The sequence below is a fragment of the Giraffa tippelskirchi genome, chromosome 2, assembly GCF_054371585.1.
Source record: "Giraffa tippelskirchi isolate mGirTip1 chromosome 2, T2T-mGirTip1v1.2.pri, whole genome shotgun sequence".
Taxonomy (NCBI): domain Eukaryota; kingdom Metazoa; phylum Chordata; class Mammalia; order Artiodactyla; family Giraffidae; genus Giraffa; species Giraffa tippelskirchi.
In genome coordinates, this window is record NC_137276.1 from 127058779 (window position 1) to 127079639 (window position 20861).

Sequence of the window (20861 nt, forward strand, 5' to 3'; positions counted from 1 at the left end):
TAGCCAGGCAAAATGATGGCCTTGAGGAAATAAGCTCTGTGTATTGGGAAAAGCACACCATCAATCCACACTTCAGTTTCTTCATCTGTGAGATTATAGAGTTGACCCTTCTCTAAAGCGTCTTCCAAACCTAAACCCTATGCTCCTCCTCTTTGGCAAAATCAGCTTTTGAAGAAATCTGGCTGCTTAACTCAGGGGAGCCAAACTGATATTGCCCTTGTGCACGGGGTCCCAAGGTACCGCACCCCTGCCTGGGGCCCCAGAGACTCTGACAGCCCGTGGGGTGGGATCCTGGGAGGAAGCCAGCACTCTCTGCTCTCCCAGAGACAGAGGAGGGACCCAGCAGGCCCAGGTGGGAGGTTCCAGCTGACAGGCCGCCCCAGGGGAAGGTGGTGCCTCTGCCTGTCCCTTTCTGCTGAGTCACCATCAAAGGCCTCAGGAGATGGTGCCCATCTCAGAAATGGCTGCTGACTCAGAGCTGCCCAGGGGTCCAGGGATGACTGAGGGATGAGTCATGGCCCTCCCGGGCCTGCTCCTCGCACACTGACTACCTCTGATCTCCCTGGAGCCTCAGCTCCTAAAACAGCAGGTCTTCAAACTCCAGAGATGGATGGGACCTTAGACACCATTTCACAGATGTCTTTCCCTGTCAGATGACCTCCAGCTGGCCATGTTTTGGCTTTCTAGCTACTCTGATAAATCACCCCATTTTGGTGGCTTACCTCCCTCTCTGATCTGACCTTAAAATCAAGGTCCACTTTGCACCCTCAGCCCTGGGCTTCAGTCACCCCAGGTCCTCAGGATTCCTCAAGGCCACCTACGTTTTCCATTGTCAAGGTCATCTACCAGCAGGAGCTCTAGACCACGGATCAGGGAACCAGGGCTTCCCATTCCTGTCCTCTGAGCAGCTGTGGGGCATTCAACAAGTCACACTGTCCCTTTGGGCCACACAGGGGTTTAAGGATATTTCCTCCAAAGCCCCTTCCAGCAGCAATTTGCAGGGATCAGACTAGAGCATCCAGACCAACAAGGACCTACTGTATAGCACAGGAAACTGCCTAATGTTACGTGGCAGCCTGGATGCAGGGGAGTTGGGGGTAGAATGGATACATGTATATGTATGGATGAGTCCCTTCACTGTTCACCTGAAACTGTCACAGCATTGTTTATCGGCTATACCCTAATACAAAATTAAAAACTTCAAAAAAAAAAGAATAGATCTCCTGAAAGTCCCCTTTGGTTGTGGAAGTCAGTCATCCTGTGTCACAGAATTCCCAAATATGGTGAGTCTGGCTTGGCCTGGGCAAAGCCACAGCTACCCCCAAGTGCAGACCTTCCTTAGATGAGTTCTTCCTGTCTGTCCCCCTACCAGGAAGGTCCCAAGCCACAGCCTCCACAACCAGGCGTTCTGCCAGGACCAACAGGACCACAACCAGGGTCCTGTTCCTTTCCTGAGCAGGTCTCAGTCCTGCTCTCCCAACCTAGACTAGACTGTCCCCCCTGTCCTGCCAATCTCCTGAGGGGTCAGAGGGGCAACACTGGAGACCAGAAACTGAACTATGGCTTATTCTCCATCCACGTGACAAGCCTGTCATTCCTGCTTTCTAGCTGGACCTGCCTAACCAGACGGGCGCTGGGGTCACTGTGTGTGAGAGATGAGACAGACTCCTGCCTGTGAAGTGATGCTGAGGGCAGGCTGTTCTGTGGCAGATGTCACCTCTGTCCTGCAGAGGGGCACCCAGGGCCCCCACATCCCCCCATCCAACCCCCAGCGTCTCTGCGGAAGGCCTTGGCCCCTTTGAACCAAACAGGTGCTCTCTGAAAGAGAACAGGGTTGCCCTTTTGCCATATCCATTTCAGTCAGCTGGCCTCTCATGTTTCCCCTTTAAAAAATGAGCAACTTTTTCTGCTCATCCAGCAAGGCAGAGCAGTTTATTTCTGTCACGGGTTTAGGCACCATCCTCACCTCTACAAAAGGAAAGAACATCAATTATGTGTGTTGCAAATTAGCTTCCCCTGGGGTCCAGGCCCTACTCAGGCGGGCCCTCAGGGAGAGAGGGGCTCCCTCTCCCCCTCTCCTCTTCCCCAGAGCATGCTCACCTGGGAGGGGAGAAAGGAAGGCCTATTGTTCCCACCAGCCATGTGCTGGGAGGTAGAAAAGCCTGCCTGGAGATCGGATCATCTCCCGCCTGGTGTTCTGTTTGGTTTTGTTTCTGGTCTTTTTTGCCATGCCTCCTGGCCCAGGCCCCCCAGCCCCCCCCCACCCCCTACCCCCTATGCTGCACCAGCTTCGTCCTGTCCCCTGTGCGCGCCTTTGATGTCCGCCTCAGTTCTGGGCGAGCGGAGGGAACTTTTCCCACCTGCCAGACTCTGGGGGGAGTGGGGGTGTTGGGGGGGGGCAGGCAGAGTGAGTGAACAAAGGCATGTGGGCGGAGGGGTGCCGAGAAGGGAAGGGGGCGGCTGCTCCCTGGCTGCCAGTGTTGGGATGGGGGACGCGGCAGGGCTGAGCCAACACCACCAACTCCTCGGGGCTTCGGAGCATCCTGCTTGCTGAGGCTCCGAGGGAGACTCTGGCAGGAGGAGCCCGGAAATTCTGGTCGGGCCCCGCCTCTGCCACCGTGTGACCCCGCGCGGCCCTGCGCCTCCCAGGGTGAGCCTCTCTGCCCCGAGTAGGGCAGTAACTCCCGCTCCGCCCGTCGGCTTCCTGGGCTGAGGGTGAGAGGCGCTAACACAGCCCTCTCCGAGGAGGCGCTGGGAGAAGCAAAAGGCCTTTGTGAGTCAGCGGTGGGAGTCGCTGCTGGGTCCTCACCCACGGTTTACCCGCCACCCCGGGTCACATAGGCATCTGGTGAGCTCGTGCTGCCCCCTAGAGGCCAAACCGCTCCTGGTAATTCACCTATTTCCAGTTATATTTTCTCAAAACCATCAGAGAAATTAAGGATGAATATGTAATAACCCAGCAGTGGATCTGAACTACTTTTATACCCGTGCAGTCATAAAATATATTTTAAAATATTGTTTTAATGGAGAGAGTGGCCCATGAGGGCAAAAGAGTACAAGGCAGCCCAGGACCCAAGGTCTCAGGTGGCCTGTCCGAGCTCACCCTTCCTTGGGCGGCTACCCGCTAGCTGGCTGCCCCTCCAAGCCGGTGGGGAGGCCTGCCTGGGGGCCTGATGGTGGCCACCTGCCAAGGCCTCCCCCCAAAGGGCCCATGTTTTCCCCCAAGATGATGGAGATAACATGGAGGAACAGATGGAGAAACCGAAGCAATTTGGCTGCTTTTCTTCAGCCTTTAAAAAGCCTTTTAAAATCCCCAAAGATTACAAAATGCCTTGATAAATCGCTACCTTTCTCTTTGCTGATATTGAGACAGAACTAGTTGGCTTGGAGAGAAATTAGGGCTCCTGCATGTTAACAATAACAGCTGGGTTCCCTCTTTTATGAGAAATGTTCTCACAGAGTGTTCAGTGCAGCCCCAGGTGGCAACTGCCCCTATTTTCAGATGAGGAATTTGGGGCCTAAAGGGTCACATTGCTGGTGAGAGGGGAACCATAGCTTGAGCCAGAGGATTCTGGCTTCAATCCCCCCAACTACCCCACCCCCTGACACCCCCCACCTTGAAGTGCTGGGCCCCATCCTTGCATGGTGGGGAGGAAAACACCACAAAAAAGCCAACAAGCCTTTTCCCTCCATATCTGTGGGATTAGTAATCTAGTCAACGGTCATCCTCTAGTTATGATGAATAATCATCTGAAAGCTCATGCCCTTTGACCTGGTTACTACTTTCCTTTTCCCTTCTCATCTGACAGATTCCTTGAGAGCCTTGGACATTCCAGAAAGCTCTACACGCCCCTCCTTGGCCCCTTCCCAGGCCTCTCTGAGGAGCTTCTCTTTAGACTCGGACTCCCGGCCTTGGGACAGAAATGAAAGGCCATGGGCCTTCTGGAGGCTTCCCTGCACGGTCCCCTCCGGCCCCATGTCCTCTCCCCTGTCCTAAACAGGCAGGATGATGGGCAGAACTGACATGAATGTTGTCAGTACGGTGAGCACAATGCTAAAAAGCGTGGAGGGGCAGGTGGGCAGCTTCGTCATAGAGGACTTGGGGGCCCAGGACAGCAGTGGACACCCCATCGTAAGTGCCTGGTTTGCTGAGAAGAGCTTGCGATACCCTCAGTGCAGTGGAGTGACACAAAGACTTGCCTCCTTACCCATATGAGGCATGAACATTCCAGCAGGTATGCAGAAAGCCTTCTTCCAGGTCTTTCATCTCTGGGGTGAAACTCAGATCATATGTGGGTTCTCACACAGACTAGGAAAACACATTTCATAAACATCTCTTGCGTGCCAGTTCCTAGCCTTTTTTTGCGTATGTCAAATCACATAACCATCAGAAATCCTTGTAAGATAGGGATTATATGGCAGGCTTTATGCATTAATAAACTGAGGTTCAGAGAGGCTGAGAGATTTGGCAAGGATCACAAAACTAATTGGGAAAGTATCGACTCAGAGGATGAGATAAGATCCCGAAAATACTGCTTACCCTTGAGACCACAGTGTGCCTGACCCAAGACACCTCTGGATGCCTTTCTACTTTGGGGCTGAAGGGAGCCCCCTGTAGCATGTTAGGTGAGTGCGGACTATCTCCCGGTTGACTGGATTTATATACTGAGCAATTAGATAACTTAGTTGTGCATCCATGTGCCCCCACCCCCCAGCCTTGGCCTTCATCCCAGTTTCCTGTTCCCTTCCTCCACGGCACATGTGGAGGCCACGTCGCCCCTGTGTCAACCCCTGTGGCTTCATTTGTCTGCCGCAGACGTCCGGGCCGCTGTGGGCAACTGACCAAGATAAGAATGGAGAGACTGGGCGGGCTTGGGTTTAAATTCCACCTCTGCCATATTTTCAGGGGAAACGACTCAGATTTTAGGATAGCGATGGGGTGAGGTGGTTAGAGTCAGAATTCTGTCCAAGAAGAGGAAAAGGAGAATCCAGGGCCAGCCCCTCGACAGAAGGCCCCGAGAAGGGGATGGGCCCTGGCTGTCCATGTTCTCCTCCACACACACTGGTCAGGCTCAGTGTGACAATCTCTGGGAGGGGACCACAATTCACAATGTGTAAGAGAAACCACATGAAATTAGGGGGAGCATTTGCGTGGAGCCCACCAGAATCCACACTGGACACTTGCTCCCTGGCCTTTGTTTCCTCATCTTTAACATGTAGAGCTAATAATACGTAATGCTAATGCTCTCAGCACTTTTCACATAAGTTCACTCCTCCCCTGCTCACAATGGCCCAATTCCCACTTCCCGGTGAGGCGGCCCAGAGGTTACATCACCGCCTGGGGTCAGGACAGAGCTGGACTTTGAGCACAGGTGGCGGCCACCCTGCTCTCTTATGGAAACGATGCGGCCTTCCGCTGAGGTGAGAGGCTGGGACTGAGAGAGATCCTGTGTCCTAAGCTTCTGGCATAAAGCACGAACTTGGTTAATGCTCTTTTCCTTCCTGGCCTTCCGGGTTTGTGAGGAGGGGGCCACAGCCCACCTCTCTCAGCCAAGGTCTGCTTTGCACAGTGTCTACAGGGATGAAGGAAAGGGAGGGTTTTGACAAGATGGGTGGCGATAGGGAGGAGAGGATGAGTGCTGGAAACAGAGCTATGTCTGCAAGGCAAAGGTCAGAGGGCTACAAGTGTGGCTGGTGCCTTGGTTCTCCGGGGCCCAGCCTGCACACCAAGATGCCACTATGTTGGCTGTGGGTTTGAGTCCATGAGAGAGGCTTCGGCTCCTACTGCCCCTCGCATCATGGCTTTAGCCTCAGACCCCACCCCCACCCCCATTAGAAAAGACCCTGATGCTGGGAAAGATTGAAGGCAGGAGGAGAAAGGGGAAGACAGAGGATGAGACGGTTGGATGACTCAATGGACATGAGTTTGAGTATACTCCGGGAGGTAGTGGAGGACAGGGAAGCCTTGCATGTTGCAGTCCATGGGGTCACAAAGAGTCAGACACGACTGAGCAACTGAACAACAACCACCACCCCGCTCCACCCAGTGCCAAGGAGCCTGGAACGACCGGAAAGCCTCAGGGGACAGGGAGGAGGGAGCTCCCGGCCACCCCGTCCCCCTCTAGGGCCAGTGTGAGGAAATAGGGCTGCTCTGTTGCAGGCCTAAGATAGCCCAGGCCCACACCCAAGCTGCGGCTGCCCCACCCCGACTCTGGCCTGAGTCAGCAGCCGGCAGATGGAGAGAGTTCCTCAGAACCAGAAAGAGGTCTGTGTAGGGGCCGTTTTCTGATGGAAGGTCTCCAAGCCCTACTGCCACAGTTCCGCCAGAGCCCAGCTTCTCCATCCCAGGCAGTCCAGGCGCTGGTTACTGAGGTGTATTCCTCTCTGTTTATCGAGATCACATGGGCCAAGGCCAGGTGTTCCCGGGCCAAAACAAACAGACCTTGACTGGATGACATACCAATGTATTGGTTTCACCCTGTTCTCTCTGAGTGTCCCTCGGCTCAGTTGATACAGCGTGATCAGGACAGTGTAAAGTGATAGACTCACCATCACGACCTGCACCGACCTTAGCTGTGTGTTCACAGGCGCTGCCTGCTTGTTCTGGGAAGGGGGATGCTGGGTGGTTTTTTCCCCACAGAGTGGACTCGCTGAATCCTAGTGACTTGGATGTTTTGGGAGTGGTTGTTTAAAAAAATCCCACCCAGTACTTCAGTTTGCTCTGCTGTTTGTAAGGACAGTCACAACCCCAGACTTCGGGAGGGAGATTCATCCACTGTGCTTATTCGATGTCTTCCCATGTGACCAGCTGAACTGGGCTCTTCTTGTTCAAGGTTTGCCAAGGATAGTGGAGATCTTGCTTCAATTGCTGGCATTTCAGAAGGGTTCTCGAAATGACAAAATGGTTCCTTTGCACGCTCTCGACATTTTCTTCGTTGATGAATATTTATGAAGTGCCCACAATGAGGTTGCTTGCCAGTTCTGAACCCAGATAGAGGGAAGTTTCTTTATTCAGTTGTGGGGGAGGGGAGTGTTATTTGGTCAACTGTGTTTCTTTTAACTTCTGAAAGCCTTCCTTTTCCTGGGGGAAAAAGAATGTCATTTTGCAAAGGAAAGAGTAAAGTGTTTGGTAATACATAGTATTTCTTCAGTAATCATTTCGGTTCCTGGACAGTGCTTGTTTTCGGAAACCCTCAAATTACCTTATTTCTTTGCACTAAAAATTCTTAGTCAGTTGAACATTGGTTGAACTCATGACTGTGGCAACTTGCGAATTCAACAGATGGTTTCATTTTTTCCAACCCATTCTCTCCCTTTTTTTCCACTCCACCCAAGAACAAATCAAGCATTGCTGGAGTGAGTCACCAGGGAACTCAGCTCGGAGTTCTTTGCTGTCCACGGTCCAACACTGCCCCCTCGTGGTGGAAAGAGCACGACGATCTCTGATTTTACTATCTCTTACCTGCTGTGAGACCAGGGTCTGCTGGCTGGTTTTAAGGAAACTCTTGCGAGGCCCAGAGTGGCCCCAAGGTTCTGGGGCACAAAAGGCCTTGTTGTGTGTTCTCCAGGGTGAAAGCCTCTGGGCTGTAGATGTGACTTTTACCTCTGTTTGAGACGCAATAAACCAGACTGCCTTGACCAAGAAAGTCCTTCCCTGGGAGCTGGATGCTTGGAAACGTATATAAGATGCTCCAGGCCTTTGCAGAAGTTTAGCCATAGCAGGAGCTCCTTTAGTGCATGGGCTGGGGTTTTTAATTTCTTTTTTTATTGTTTATTTTTTGGGGGGATATTCTCTTTTATTTATTTTTAATTGAAGGATAACTGCTTTACAATGTTGTGTTGGTTTCTGCCATACATCAACATGAATCAGCCATAGGTATACGTGTGTCCCCTTTCTCTTGGACCTCCCCACAACCTCCCTTCCCATCCCACCCCTCCAGGTTGCTACAGAACCCCAGTTTGAGTTCCCTGAGTTATGCAGCAAATTCCCATTGGTTGTCTAGTTTACACATGGTAATGTATGTTTCCATGCTACTCTCTCAATTCATCTCACTCTCTCCTTCTCCCCTGCCCCTGTGTCTGTAAGTCTGTTCTCTACGTCTGCATCTCCATTGCTGCCCTGCAAATAGGTTCATCAGTACCATCTTTCTAGATTCCATATATATGTGTTAATATACGATATTTGTTTTTCTCTTTCTGACTTACTTCACACTGTATAATAGGCTCTAGGTTCATCTACCTCATTAGCACTGACTCAAATGTGTTCCTTTTTATGGCTGAGTAATGTTCCATTGTATATATGCACCACATTCACCTGTCAGTGGACATCTAGGTTGTTTCAATGTCCTAGCTATTGTAAATAGTGCTGCAATGAACATTGGAGTACATGTGTCTTTTTCATTTATGGTTTTCTCAGGATGTATGTCCAGTAGAGGGATTGTTGGGTGATATGGTACTGTTATTCCTAGTTTTTTAAGGAATATCCATACTATCTTCCATAGTGGCTGTATCAATTTACAGTCGAGGAGCTGGGTTTTAATCCCCTCCTTGGGGCTTCCCTGGTGGTTCAGCTGGTAAAGAATCTGCTTGCAATGTGGGAGACCTGGGTTCGATCCCTGGGTTGGAAAGATCCCCTGGAGAAGGGAATGGCTACCTACTCCAGTATTCTGCCCTGGAGATTTCCATGGACAGAGGAGCCTGGCAGGCTGCAGTCCATGGGGTCACAAAGAGTCAGACACGACTGAGTGACTTTCACTTTCTGTTCCCAGAGTCTGGAACATTGCTTGACGCTTGGTAAATAGTCCATAAATACTTATGAACTGACTTCAGTTAGTTTCTGTCATCAACAGTCATGTGCTGACACTGTTTTGAGTCCCTGGTTAAGATGAGGCATCTACAGTGTATATAAAGGACAGTCCCAACGCTGATTGGAGTTGAGTTGGAGAACTAGGCCAGGCACAAGAAATGACACTTGTCAGTTTTTTCATTGCTCAACAAACAGGGAATAAGAGGCACCAGTGTTTGGGGATAAAGGAGAACTCGACCAAGGCCATGACATCAGGGTCAGCTTTCCTGATGGGTGGGAGGTGGGCTGTACGTTTAAGGAAATGATAGTAGCCAAATCTGTCAGTATACCCTTTATGTATATCGTTAACAGTTACAACATCCAAGGAAATGTTCTGTCTACCCACAGATGAGGAAACTCACAGCTCAGAGGAGTTAAGCAATGCTAGCCAAGGCCACTCAGCTCAGAGCAAGACCAACAGGCTTCAAATGGAGAACCCATGCCCTTCCCACCATGTACTGCAGAAAGGAAAAGTGGATTGCGGACCTTTTCAGGTACATTTTGAGGGGGTTTAATCTGAAGCAGCTTCCAAAGCAAGCAGCTACTGCTTCTGGGAAGCAAGGGCCAAGTGGGAGGAAGCTGGCGGCCTCAGGCTCTCTGGGCGTGACGCTGACAGGGTGGCAGTGGGCCACAGGGTCTCTGGGAGACTCCATTCCAGGACTGGCCAGCTTGCAGCCACCAGGGCAGGCTGAGCTGAGGTGTGGGCGTCAGTGCGGCTGTTGGACGCATTCCCAGGGCACAGCGGGTGAGCTGCATCCACTGCTGAAAGACTGGACAGTTTCAAACTTCATCGTGTGAGTACTTACAAAGAGGCCAGCAATTCCAGGCTTGATGTGGGAAGGTGTGATTAAAATGGGACTCGAGCAAAGCTGTGCAGGTGGATGCTGGTTAAGTATATGGACAAACTGTTTCGGTTTGAATCCTGGCCCAGCCACTTACTAGCTGGGTGAAACCACCTCCGCATGGGTTCCCACCCACCACCACCATAGGGTTTTTTAAAAGATGTTAAATGAATTAATATACGTGAAACAGAGCAGCACCTGGAGCGTAGCGCTTATGTAAATTGGGGTTACTGTCTTTAGTCTTCTGTGGGCAGAACTTAGTGAAGGCATATATGCTCTGAGAGTTGTTGTCAAGGCTTCAAGTCTGATGAAGGGCCCAGAGGAGGCTTAAGTGGACCCGTCTAAAGACACCGTCACTGCTGCTTGGGAAAACAGACGTCCTTATTGTGTTCAGAATAAGGCTTGCGAGTCAGCTGAGCAGAGTGAGATCTTCTATCGCGTCTAGCCAGTGACCTCTAGTGGCGGCCGTAGTTGTTACTACCTCGTACTGCAAACTAAAGGGCTCCTGTCAGGAAAGAATAGCTTGTCAGAGCACCGTAATCACGAGGAAGAGAAGTTGCTCTGGCCCAGAGTTGTTCTGGAAATTACAGCCATGAAGAGCCCGAAGAACTGGCAGTGTAGTTATTTGGACCTTAAAAAGTCACTTTATTGTTGTTCAGTTGCTCAGTCCTGTCTGACTCTGCGACCCCATGGACTACAGCACACCAGACTCCTCTTTCACTGTCTCCTGAAGTTTGTTCAAACTCGTGTCCATTGAGTCGGTGATGCCATCCAACCATCTCATTTTCTGTCGCCCCCTTTTCCTCCTGCCTTCAATCTTTCCCAGCATCAGAATTTTTTCCATTGAGTCAGCTTTTCACATTGGTGGCCCAAGTATTGGAGCTTCAGCATCAGTCCTTCCAAATATTCAGGGTTGATTTTCTTCAGGATTGACTGGTTTGACCTCCTTGCTGTCCAAGGGACTCTCAAGAGTCTTGTCCAGCACCACAGTTCAAAAGCATCAATTCTTCAGAGTTCAGCTTTCTTTATGGTCTAACTCTCACATCCATGTATGACTACTAGAAAAACCATAGCTTTGACCAGACAGGCCTTTGTTAGCAAAGTGATGTCTTTGCTTTTTAAGATGCTGTCTAGGTTTGTCATAGCTTTCCTTCCAAAGAGCAGGCATCTTTTAATTTCATGACTGTCCGCAATAACTTTGGAGCCCAAGGAAATAAAGTATCTCACTGTTTCCATTGTTTCCCCATCTATTTGCCATGAAGTGATGGGACTGTATGCTATGATCTTAGTTTTTTTTGAATGTCGAAAATTAAGCCAGCTTTTTCACTCTCTCACCTTCATCAAGTGGCTCTTTAGTTCCTCACTTTCTGCCATTAGGGTGGTGTCATCTGCATATCTGAGGTTATTGATATTTCTCCTGGCAGTCTTGATTCCAGCTTGTGCTTTATCCAGTCTAGCATTTTGCATGATGTACTCTGCATATAAGTTGAATAAGCAGGGTGACAATATACAGCTCTGACATATTCCTTTCCCAATTTGAAACCAGTCCATTGTTCCAAGTCTGGTTCTATCTGTTGCTTCTTGACCTGCATTCAGGTTTCTCAGAAGACAAGTAAGGTGGTCTGGTATTCCCATCTGTAAGAATTTCCACAGTTTGCTGCGATCCACACAAAGGATTTAGCACAGTCAGTAAAGCAGAAGTAGATGTTTTAGTGGAATTCCCTTGCTTTTTCTATGATCCAATGGATGTTGGCAATTCGATCTCTGGATCCTCTGCCTTTTCTAAATCCAGCTTGAACACCTGAAGTTCTCAGTTCATGTACTACTGAAGCCTAGTTTGAAGGATTTTGAGCATTACCTTGCTAGCAGGTGAAATGAGTGCAATTGTGTGGTAGTTTGAACATTCTTTGGCATTGCCCTTCTTTGGGATTGGAGTGAAAACTGACCTTTTCCAGTCCTGTGGCCACTGCTGAGTTTTCCATATTTGCTGGCACATTGAGTGCAGCATTTTCACAGCAGCATCTTTTAGGATTTGAAATAGCTCAGCTGGAATTCCATCACCTCCACTAGGTTTGTTCATAGTAATGCTTCCTAAGGTCCATTTGGCTTCACACTCCATCATGTCTGGCTCTAGGTGAGTGATCGTACCATCATGGTTATCCAGGTCATTAAAACCTTTTTTGTACAGCTCTGTGTATTCTTGCCACCTCTTCTTAATATCTTCTGCTTCTATTAGGTCCATACCATTTCTGTCCTTTATTGTATCCATCTTTGCATGAACTGTTACTTTGGTATCTCTAAATTTTCTTGAAGAGATCTCGTCTTTCCCATTCTATTGTTTTCCTCTATCTCTTTGCATTGTTTACTTAGGAAGACTTTTTTTTTTAATCTCTCCTTGCTATTCTTTGCAAGTCTGTATTCAGATGGGTATATCTTTCTTTTTTCCTTTGTCTCTCACTTCGCTTCTTTTCTCGGCTATTTGTAAAGCCACCTCAGACAACCATTTTGGCTTTTTATATTTTTCTTGGGGATGGTTTTGGTCACTGCCTCCTGTACAGTGTTACAAACCTCTGTGCATAGTTCTTCAGGCACTCTATCAGATCTAATCCTTGGAATCTATTTGTCACTTCCACTGTATAAGCATAAGGATTTGATTTAGGTCATACCTGAATGGCCTGGTGGTTTTCCCTACTTTCTTCAATTTTAGTCTGATTTTTTTGCAATAAGGAGTTCATGATCTGAGCCACAGTCCGATCCTGGTCTTGTTTTTGTTGACTGTATAAAACTTCTCCATCTTTGGCTGCAAGATTATAATCAGTCTGATTTTGGTATTGACTATTTGGTGATGCGTATATGTAGAATCATCTCTTGTGTTGTTGGAAGAGGGTGTTTGCTATGACCAGTGTGTTCTCTTGGCAAAACTTTGTTAGCCTTTGCCCTGCTTCATTCTGTACTCCAAGGCCAAATTTGCCAGTTACTCCAGATATCTCTTGACCTCCTACTTTTGCATTCCAGTCCCCTGTGATGGAAAGGACATCTTTTTTGGGTGTTAGTTCTAGAAGGTGTCGTAGGTCTTCATAGAACCATTCAGCTTCATCATCTTCAGCATTACTGGTTGGGACATAGACTTGGATTACTGTGATATTGAATGGTTTGCCTTGGAAATGAACAGAGATCATTCTGTCATTTTTGAGACTGCACCCAAGTACTGCATTTCGGACTCTTTTGTTAACTATGATGGCTACTCCATTTCTTCTAAGGGATTCTTGCCACAGTATTAGATATAATGGTCATCTGAGTTAAATTCACCCTTCTTGTCCATTTTAGTTCATTCTTAGTCCATTTTAGATTCTTAAAATGTCAGTGTTCACTCTTGCCATCTCCTATTTGATCACTTCCAATTTATCTTGATTCATGGACCTAACATTCCAGGTTCCTATGCAATATTGTTCTGTACAGCATCGGACTTTACTTTCACCACCAGACACATCCACAGGTGGGCATCATTTCAGCTTTGGCTCAGCCCTCTCATTCCTTCTGGAGCTATTTCTCTGCTCTTCTCCAGTAGAATAATGGACAGCTACCAACCTGGGGGGGGGTTAATTTTCAGTGTCATATCTTTTTGCCACTATTCATACTATTCTAGGATACTATTTCTAGGATTCTCAAAGCCAAGAATACTGAAGTGGGATGCCATTCCCTTCTCCAGTGGACCATGTTTTGTCAGAACTTTCCATCATGACCCATCTGTCTGGGTGGCCCTACACGGCATGGCTCATAGTTTGTTACACAAAACTGTGATCCATGTGATCATTTTGGTTCGTTTTCTGTGACTGGTTTTCATTCTGTCTGTCCTCTGGTAGATGAGGATAAGAGGCTTGTGCAAGCTTCCTGATGGGAGGGACTGGCTGTGGGGAAAACTAGGTCTTTCTCTGATGGGCAAGGCCATGCTCAGTAAATCTTTAATTTTCTGCTGATGAGTGGGGCTGTGTTCCCTCCCTGTAGTTTGGCCTTAGGCCAAACTATGGTAGGGGTAATGGAGTCCTCCTTCCAAAGGATTTATGGCAGCATGCCATGCCTCCCAGGACTGCTTCTGTCAGTGTCCCTGACCCCGCAGCAGGCCACTGTCGACCCACACCTCCATCAGAGACTCCCAAATACTCAGAGGCAATTTGGCTGGGTCTCTTGTGGGGTCACTGCTCCCCTCTCCTGGGTCCTGGTGCACACAAGGTTTTGTTTGTACCCTCCAAGAGTCTCTCTTTCCCCAGTCCTGTGGAAGTTCTGCAATCGAATCCCGCTGCCCTTTGAAATCAGATTCCCTGAGTATTCTCAGTCCCTTTGCTGGATTCCCAGGTTGGGAAGTCTGTTGTGGGCCCTAGAATTTTCACAACAGTGCTAGAATTTCTTTGGTGTAATTGTTCTCCAGTTTGTGTATCCCCCACTTGGCAGCTCTGTGGTAATGCTAATGGCGACCTCCTCCAAGGGGACTTATGCCACCCACCCCACCTCCAGGACTGCTGCTGCCCTGTCCCCGCAGCAGGCCACTGCTGACCTGTGCCTCCTCCGGAGACACTCAAACACCCACAGGCAGGTCTGGCTCAGTCTCTTGTGGGGTCACTGGTCCTTTCTCTGGGTCCTGGGGCACACAAAGTTTTGTCTGTACCCTCCAAGCATCTCTGGTGGGCATGGGTTTGATTTTAAACATGACTGCACCCCTCCTGCTGTCTTGCTGCAGCTTCTCCTTTTCCCTTGTACATGGGGTATCTTTTTTGATGGGTTCCAACCTTCTCCTGTCAATGGTTGTTCAGCAACGAGTTGCAGTTTCTCAGAAGACTAGGGCACATCTTTCTACTCTACCTTCTTTAGTGCTGTATTGTTTTATATATATATATATATATATATATATACAGTGAAATACTGATAGGTAAAAGGACATGGTGACTGCAACAACTTCGCCTCAGACACATGAGAGAATCCATTACATACACATGTAGAGGGAGAGAGTGATAGAACAAGTGTGGTAAAATGTTACTATTTGGAAACACTGGGTGAAGGATATACAGGAATTCTTTGTAGTATTTTTGCCTACTCTTTTATATCTAATTTCAAAATGTTTTAAAAAATGTTTTCAATTTCAATGCTGTTTTTCTTATGTCTCCATAGTGAGTTGAATAGTGTCCCCCCAAAATTCATATCCACATAGACCCTTAGAATGTGACCTTATTTGGACAGCGTCTTTGTGGATGTAATTAGTTACAATGAGGTCATGCTGGATTAGGCTGGACCCTAAATCCAATGACTTATGTCCTTATAAGAGAAAAAGGGGACTTCCCTGGCGGTCCAGTGGTTAAAACTCTGCATTTCCACTGCAGGGGGCACAGGTTCAACCCATCATTAGGGAACTAAGATCCTGCATGCCTTGTGTCATGGCCAAAAAAAAAAAAAAAAATTAAAAATAAAACAGCTAAATTACTTAACAAAAGAAGAGGAGGAGGAAGAGAGGACACATACAGAGAAAAAGGCCACATGAAGACGGAGGCAGAGAATGCAGGTAGGATTAGAATGCCAAGGACTGCTGGGAGAAGCTACAAATAATCGAGAAAGGATTCTTCCTTAGAACCTTCAGAGGGAGCATGGTCCTGCCGACACCTTGATTCCAAACTTCTAACTCCCAGAACTGTGAGGGAAGACATTTAAGTCATCAAGTTTGTGGTAATTTGTTAGTCTACCTTAGGAAAATAGTAGTCACCCACATGCTTAAAATGGCTCTCTGGTCTATCTCAGTCTGGCATCCACAAGCCTCTGATGATATTAATAATGATAATATTATCATTTATTTAAGTTACTACAAGATTATATGCATTATTTCCTTTAATCCTCCTAACACCTGAGTAGAGCAGGTTCATGACTAATTCTATGGTTGGGAAATGACAGCTTAGAGTGGTTAAGTAGTGTGCACAAGTAGTCAGCTAGTAAGTAGAGAGGCTGAGCCTTGACCCCTGGCCATCTGACTCCATAAGCCTCACCATTTCTGCTCCAACATTAGTTCACTCTTTCCTGCACAAGCCCTTCCTGTCAGAGCAAACAAGCCTCATGTCTGTCCTGGGGTGCACTCCCAGCTATCCGAGTCCAGACATCGAGCCTTGCCTTGAGGTTATACCACCTCTTCCTCCTTATCCTTTTAAATCCTTCCCGTCCTAGGCCCAGCCACACTCCCTGTCCTCTGAAATTGCCAAGCCGCAAGGCCACAGCAGTCCCTCTTCTTTAGCTCAGCTCCCAGTGTACTGCTTGCTTGGCCTGAAAATATACTCAGGATTATTTTGGATGTTATATACTTTTAAAAAAATGTCTCCACCCAGATAGCAAGTACCCTGCCAGTAGGTGTTAATTGTATGTAGGTATCTGCCACATATCTAGACATCAACTTTCCTTGCCCTTCTTTACTTTTTTATTTTGGTTTGTGTTGATCTTCTTGCTGCATGGGCTTTTCTCTAGTTGTAGCGAGCGGGCGCTACTCTCTAGTTGGGCTGCACAGGCTTCTCATTGCGGTGGCTTCTCTTGTTGCAGAGCGTGGGCTCTAGGGAGCTCAGGTTTCAGCAGTTGCGATTCCCCAGCTCTAGAGCACAGGCTCAGTAATTGTGGTGCAGGAGCTCAGCTGCCCCACAGCAGGTGGAATCTTCTTGGACCAGGGATCAAACCTGCGTCTCCTGTATTGGCAGGCGGGTTCTTTACTACTGAGCTACCAGGGAAGCCCCTCTCTCCCTGCCCTTCTTTCTGTAGTTAGGAACCTCTCAGAAAAGCTTTCATCAGGCATATATGCAATCACAGTAGAAACTTGACATTTGCAATTTGACTGTTTTGAAGCTTGCTGACTCAATTTCAATTGTGTATAAGATACAGTCTGCTCCATCAAAAAGATCACAAACAACCAATGTTGAAGAGTATGGGGAGAAAAGGGAACCCTTGTACACTATTGATAGGAATATAAATTGGTACAGCCACTGTAGAAAACATTATAGAAGTTCCTCAAAACCTGAAAATAGAACTATCACATGATCTGAAAAAAATGAAGACACTAATTTGAAAAGATATATGTGCCCCAATGTTTACAGCAGCATTATTTACAATAGCCAAAACATGGAAGCAACCTACGTGTTCCTCAACACTTGAATGGACAAAGATGTGGCATATATATACATAATAGAATACTATTTAGCCATAAAAAGAATGAAATCTTGCCATTTGCAACAACATGGGTGAACCTGGAAGGCATTACGTTTAGTGAAATAAGACAAAAACAGATACTGTATATCATTTGTATGTGGAATATAAAAAATAAAACTAGTGAGTATAACAAAAAAGACTCACAGACAGTAGAGAAAAAGCTAGTGGTTACCAGTAGGAAGAGGGAAGGGGGCAGTGGCAAGAAAGGGGTAGGGGATTAAGAAGTACAAACTATTATGTATAAAATAAACAAGCTACAAGGATATATTGTACAGCATGGGGGATATAGCCAATATTTTATAACAACTATAAATTGGAGCATAACCTTTAAAAATGGTGGATTACTCTTGAACACCTGAAACTAATATTCCCTAATTAAGGGTGGATTATTTCACCTCATGGTGGCTTAGATTTATGACGTGCCTTGTGCTCTGTACAAAGACCTGATGTGTCACACGTTCTGTGTAAAAACAGAAGAATCCATTTGTGGAATTTTTCTGCAAGTGCTCCAGCAATGCAAGAACTGCTTGAGTGAGGAATTCCAGTTTGAAAAGGCAAACACATTGCACTGCAGTTAACTAGTAGAGATGCTGGGCACAATAAATAATCTTATTTTCAACTGACCCGGGAGCCATGTACACAGTGCCATGTTCACAGATGTGGGGGTTCATATAGGTCTTGGATTATCTTTGACATGTCAGGTTCAGGCAGGTAACATCTGTGAGTAAAAGGAGCAGGATCCCAGAAAGACACCCCCATCAACAGTGATGAATGTAAGTTGATACCTGCTTTGCTGTTGCAATTAAGAGGGAGTTGGCGGAAATATACCACACTGTGGTATATATGCTGGGCTCAGGTCAGTTGTTGCCTTGAGGGATTGTAGATCCCATGTATTCTCATTTTTAGAAAAGTTGGAGGCCTGGGTTTTTATGTATTTCCAATTTAAAAATGTTAGCAACTAGTTCACCTAAAACAAACATTGTACAAACCAAATACCTGTGTGAGCTAAGATTTGGCCCAGCACCCACCAGTTTGCTACCCCTGGGCTGTTGTTTCTCTATCTGCCCCCTTTAGTCTGTGAGCTCTGGGACCCTAGAACCTTGTAAAAGGAATAGACATGTTCATAGAAGGGCAGTTGGAAAAAAAACACATGCTCAAACTTGAAAGATGAGGGCTGAAAAGTGCCACTCAGTGAATTAAAATTCATTCATTATTTTTATTGCATATCCTAATACAAGTCAGGCATTGCCGTAGGATTAGATAAAGGGCATTACAATAATGAACGAACCACAGTTCTGCTGCTCTCTTGAAGCTTATATTCTATTAATAAGAGAGTCAGTGACAAAATAAAATAAGGGAAGTTCAGATAGTGGTAGCCATTATGAAAAAGTTAGGGCTAGCTAAGAACAGAACATGATAGGGGGATGTCAGAGGGGCTTGTTTTTAGATAGGGTGTGAAATAAGGCCCTTCTGGAGAGATGATTCTGGAGGGGGGACCTGAACAATGATCTGGAGGAAAGGCATCCCAGGAAGGAGGACAGGAAGTGGGAAGACTTTGGAATAGAGGTGCACACCTGAGGAAGAGGAGACGCTGTTGATGGATGAAAAAAGCTGGCAAGGGTCAGATCTTATACAGCCCAAGTCAAGGGTTTGTAGAGCGAAATGAGAAACCTTGGAAACTTTATGTATTAGAGCAACCTGTGATTAATGTTTTGAATAGATCATTATGTCTAACACATATACTATGCACAATGCTATGAGGGCCAGTTTGCAGACAAGAGTTTCAATGACTTGCCGGGTCACCTTAGTAGAGGAATGACTTGAACGCAGAACTGACATGAAAGCCCACGTTCACTTCATTCCAGAAATGGGCCAAGTTCCCATGGCTACAGACGGTGAGCTGTGACTTCCAGCTATAGGAGTGACTAATTCTAGGGGATACAAGGCAATCGAGGCCCATGGTGAAAGCTGCCCCCTTTCCAGCGTTCCCAGTAGGGGAAGAGATGATTTTCCTTATCAATCTGCCTGACATTCTCTATCTCAGCACTAACCAAAGCTCCCAATGTGTGCATTCTTTTAACATGATCTCTTAAAAATCTAATCTTAATGTTTATTAGTCCATGGTGCCAGGGGGCTCCCCTGGTGCTCAGAGGGTGAAGAATCTGTCTGAAATGCAGGAGACCCAGGTTCAATCCCTGAGTTGGGAAGATTCCCTGGAGGACATGGCAACCCACTCCAGTATTCTCACCTGGAGAATTCCGTGGACAGAGGAGCCTGGCGGACCCTACAGTCCACGGAGTCTCAAAGGGTTGGACACTCCCACATGGTGAACTAGGAGTTGGCTCTTGGGACAAACAAGTATTATTTGTTACTATGAAATTATCTTGTTTTTGGAAATTTTCATGAAAAAAAAAACCTTCAAATTTTTAAAGGAGGCTTATGATGTAGATCCCATGTATTCTCATTGTGTGTTTTAACAGTGACAATATTTAAAGCTATAAAGCAACTAAAATTCAGGAAAGAAGTCGTTACTTTTACGATTATTTTAAAATGGGAAGGAGATTAATAATTCCACTGGTCTGTCTTTAGGGTTAAGATGCCAACTGTAAATGACAAATGTAATATTTTATAACATAACAGGACTTGTATTAAGAACCATTAAGACAAATAACATCTTATTTGCAGATGTACAGCTGTAGTGGGAAACAAAGGTTAAGAGAACAGATACAAATGGGGCACATACATACAAGATTGCTGATGTACAAGCAGTAATGTTTTAGGATCAGGAACTTAAGTGAGATACCTGGTGAACGAGGCAGCAATTCAGTATGTTTCAAAATAACAAACCTTGGGATCTATGAGGAACAAAAAAATGTGTTTAGGGACACAGGGTTACAATCAGCCAACCCAGAATATGAAAACTACAAGACAAGTGACCCAGTTTTTCAGAGGAAAAAAAGATGGACTTGTGATTAAAACCAAATACAGACCTTGTTTGAACAAACCAATTATAAAACAAACAGGAGACAGTAAGGGAAACCTGAATACTAAGTTAGATGTTAAAATAAAAAGGTTGCCTGACCTAGACTTGATCATTGTTTTTGGAGCTGAGAGATGGGTACTCACTTGACCTTCCCCATAAGTTTTTAAATGTGGGTTCAGCAGCATAAGATTAAACTCTTGACAAGAACCTAAACTCTCAAGAACCTAGAAAACTGATTCAGTAACAGCACAAGACACTGAACTATCACAATACTGTTAATCTGCTATACTCGAACATAAAGTTAGAAAAAAATTCATTCACTCCCAGAAAAAAAGAAATAGCACAAAAATTAGGGCAGAAGGAAAAAAGTAATCATTCCAAAGCAACCTGTAACACACAGCTCTTACCTCACATGCAGGTGTATCTTCTGTATCTTCCATCTTCACAAATGCCCCTCACCCACATGCTATTTCCAAACAAGGATACAGTAAGAACTGCTACACTATTTAGAACTCAGGATTTGTCCAAAAGGGTCTTTGTTCACCAGGTCATTTGCCTTTCTTCAATGTTGGTCTTGGAAAGAAATATCACTCTTAGAGGCAGTTAAAGCTCTTTAGAAATACTGTTACAGATCAGCAATATGTATCATAAAAGCACATGTAGAAACAGCAATGAACTATTATCTTTCCAGAGGTTGCTCATTCATGTTAGGTCATGTTAGTTTTTAGTTAGGAATGTAACTGACTTAAGTACCATACTGACATTTTTATTTCCAAGTCAATCTTGTCTCCCTGTGAGGCCTTCTACTTTTTCCAGCCCCACTGCCCACCATTGCTGAACATGTTTGGAAATCTTTCGAGTCCTCTTCAGAAGTTGTAACTACTTTAAACATCCTTATAGCAGTAAATCTTCATCTCTTTGTGGGTGTGTTTGATTTTTTGAAACAGCAACAAATCATTTGGAGCCA

The 20861-nt window shown here is 46.4% G+C and overlaps 2 long non-coding RNA genes across 2 annotated transcripts; one reads left to right on the plus strand and one right to left on the minus strand.

Moving 5' to 3' along the window:
* Positions 1 to 1915: 1915 nt before the first annotated feature.
* On the minus strand, positions 1916 to 2722 carry LOC145538502 (uncharacterized). The gene is made up of 2 exons (XR_014076951.1): positions 2101 to 2722; positions 1916 to 1968 (listed from the first exon to the last, which is right to left on the minus strand). It is a non-coding gene; the product is annotated as an uncharacterized LOC145538502 (long non-coding RNA).
* Positions 2648 to 12892, plus strand: LOC145538497 (uncharacterized). The gene is made up of 3 exons (XR_014076944.1): positions 2648 to 2887; positions 3810 to 4235; positions 9194 to 12892. It is a non-coding gene; the product is annotated as an uncharacterized LOC145538497 (long non-coding RNA).
* Positions 12893 to 20861: the final 7969 nt, after the last annotated feature.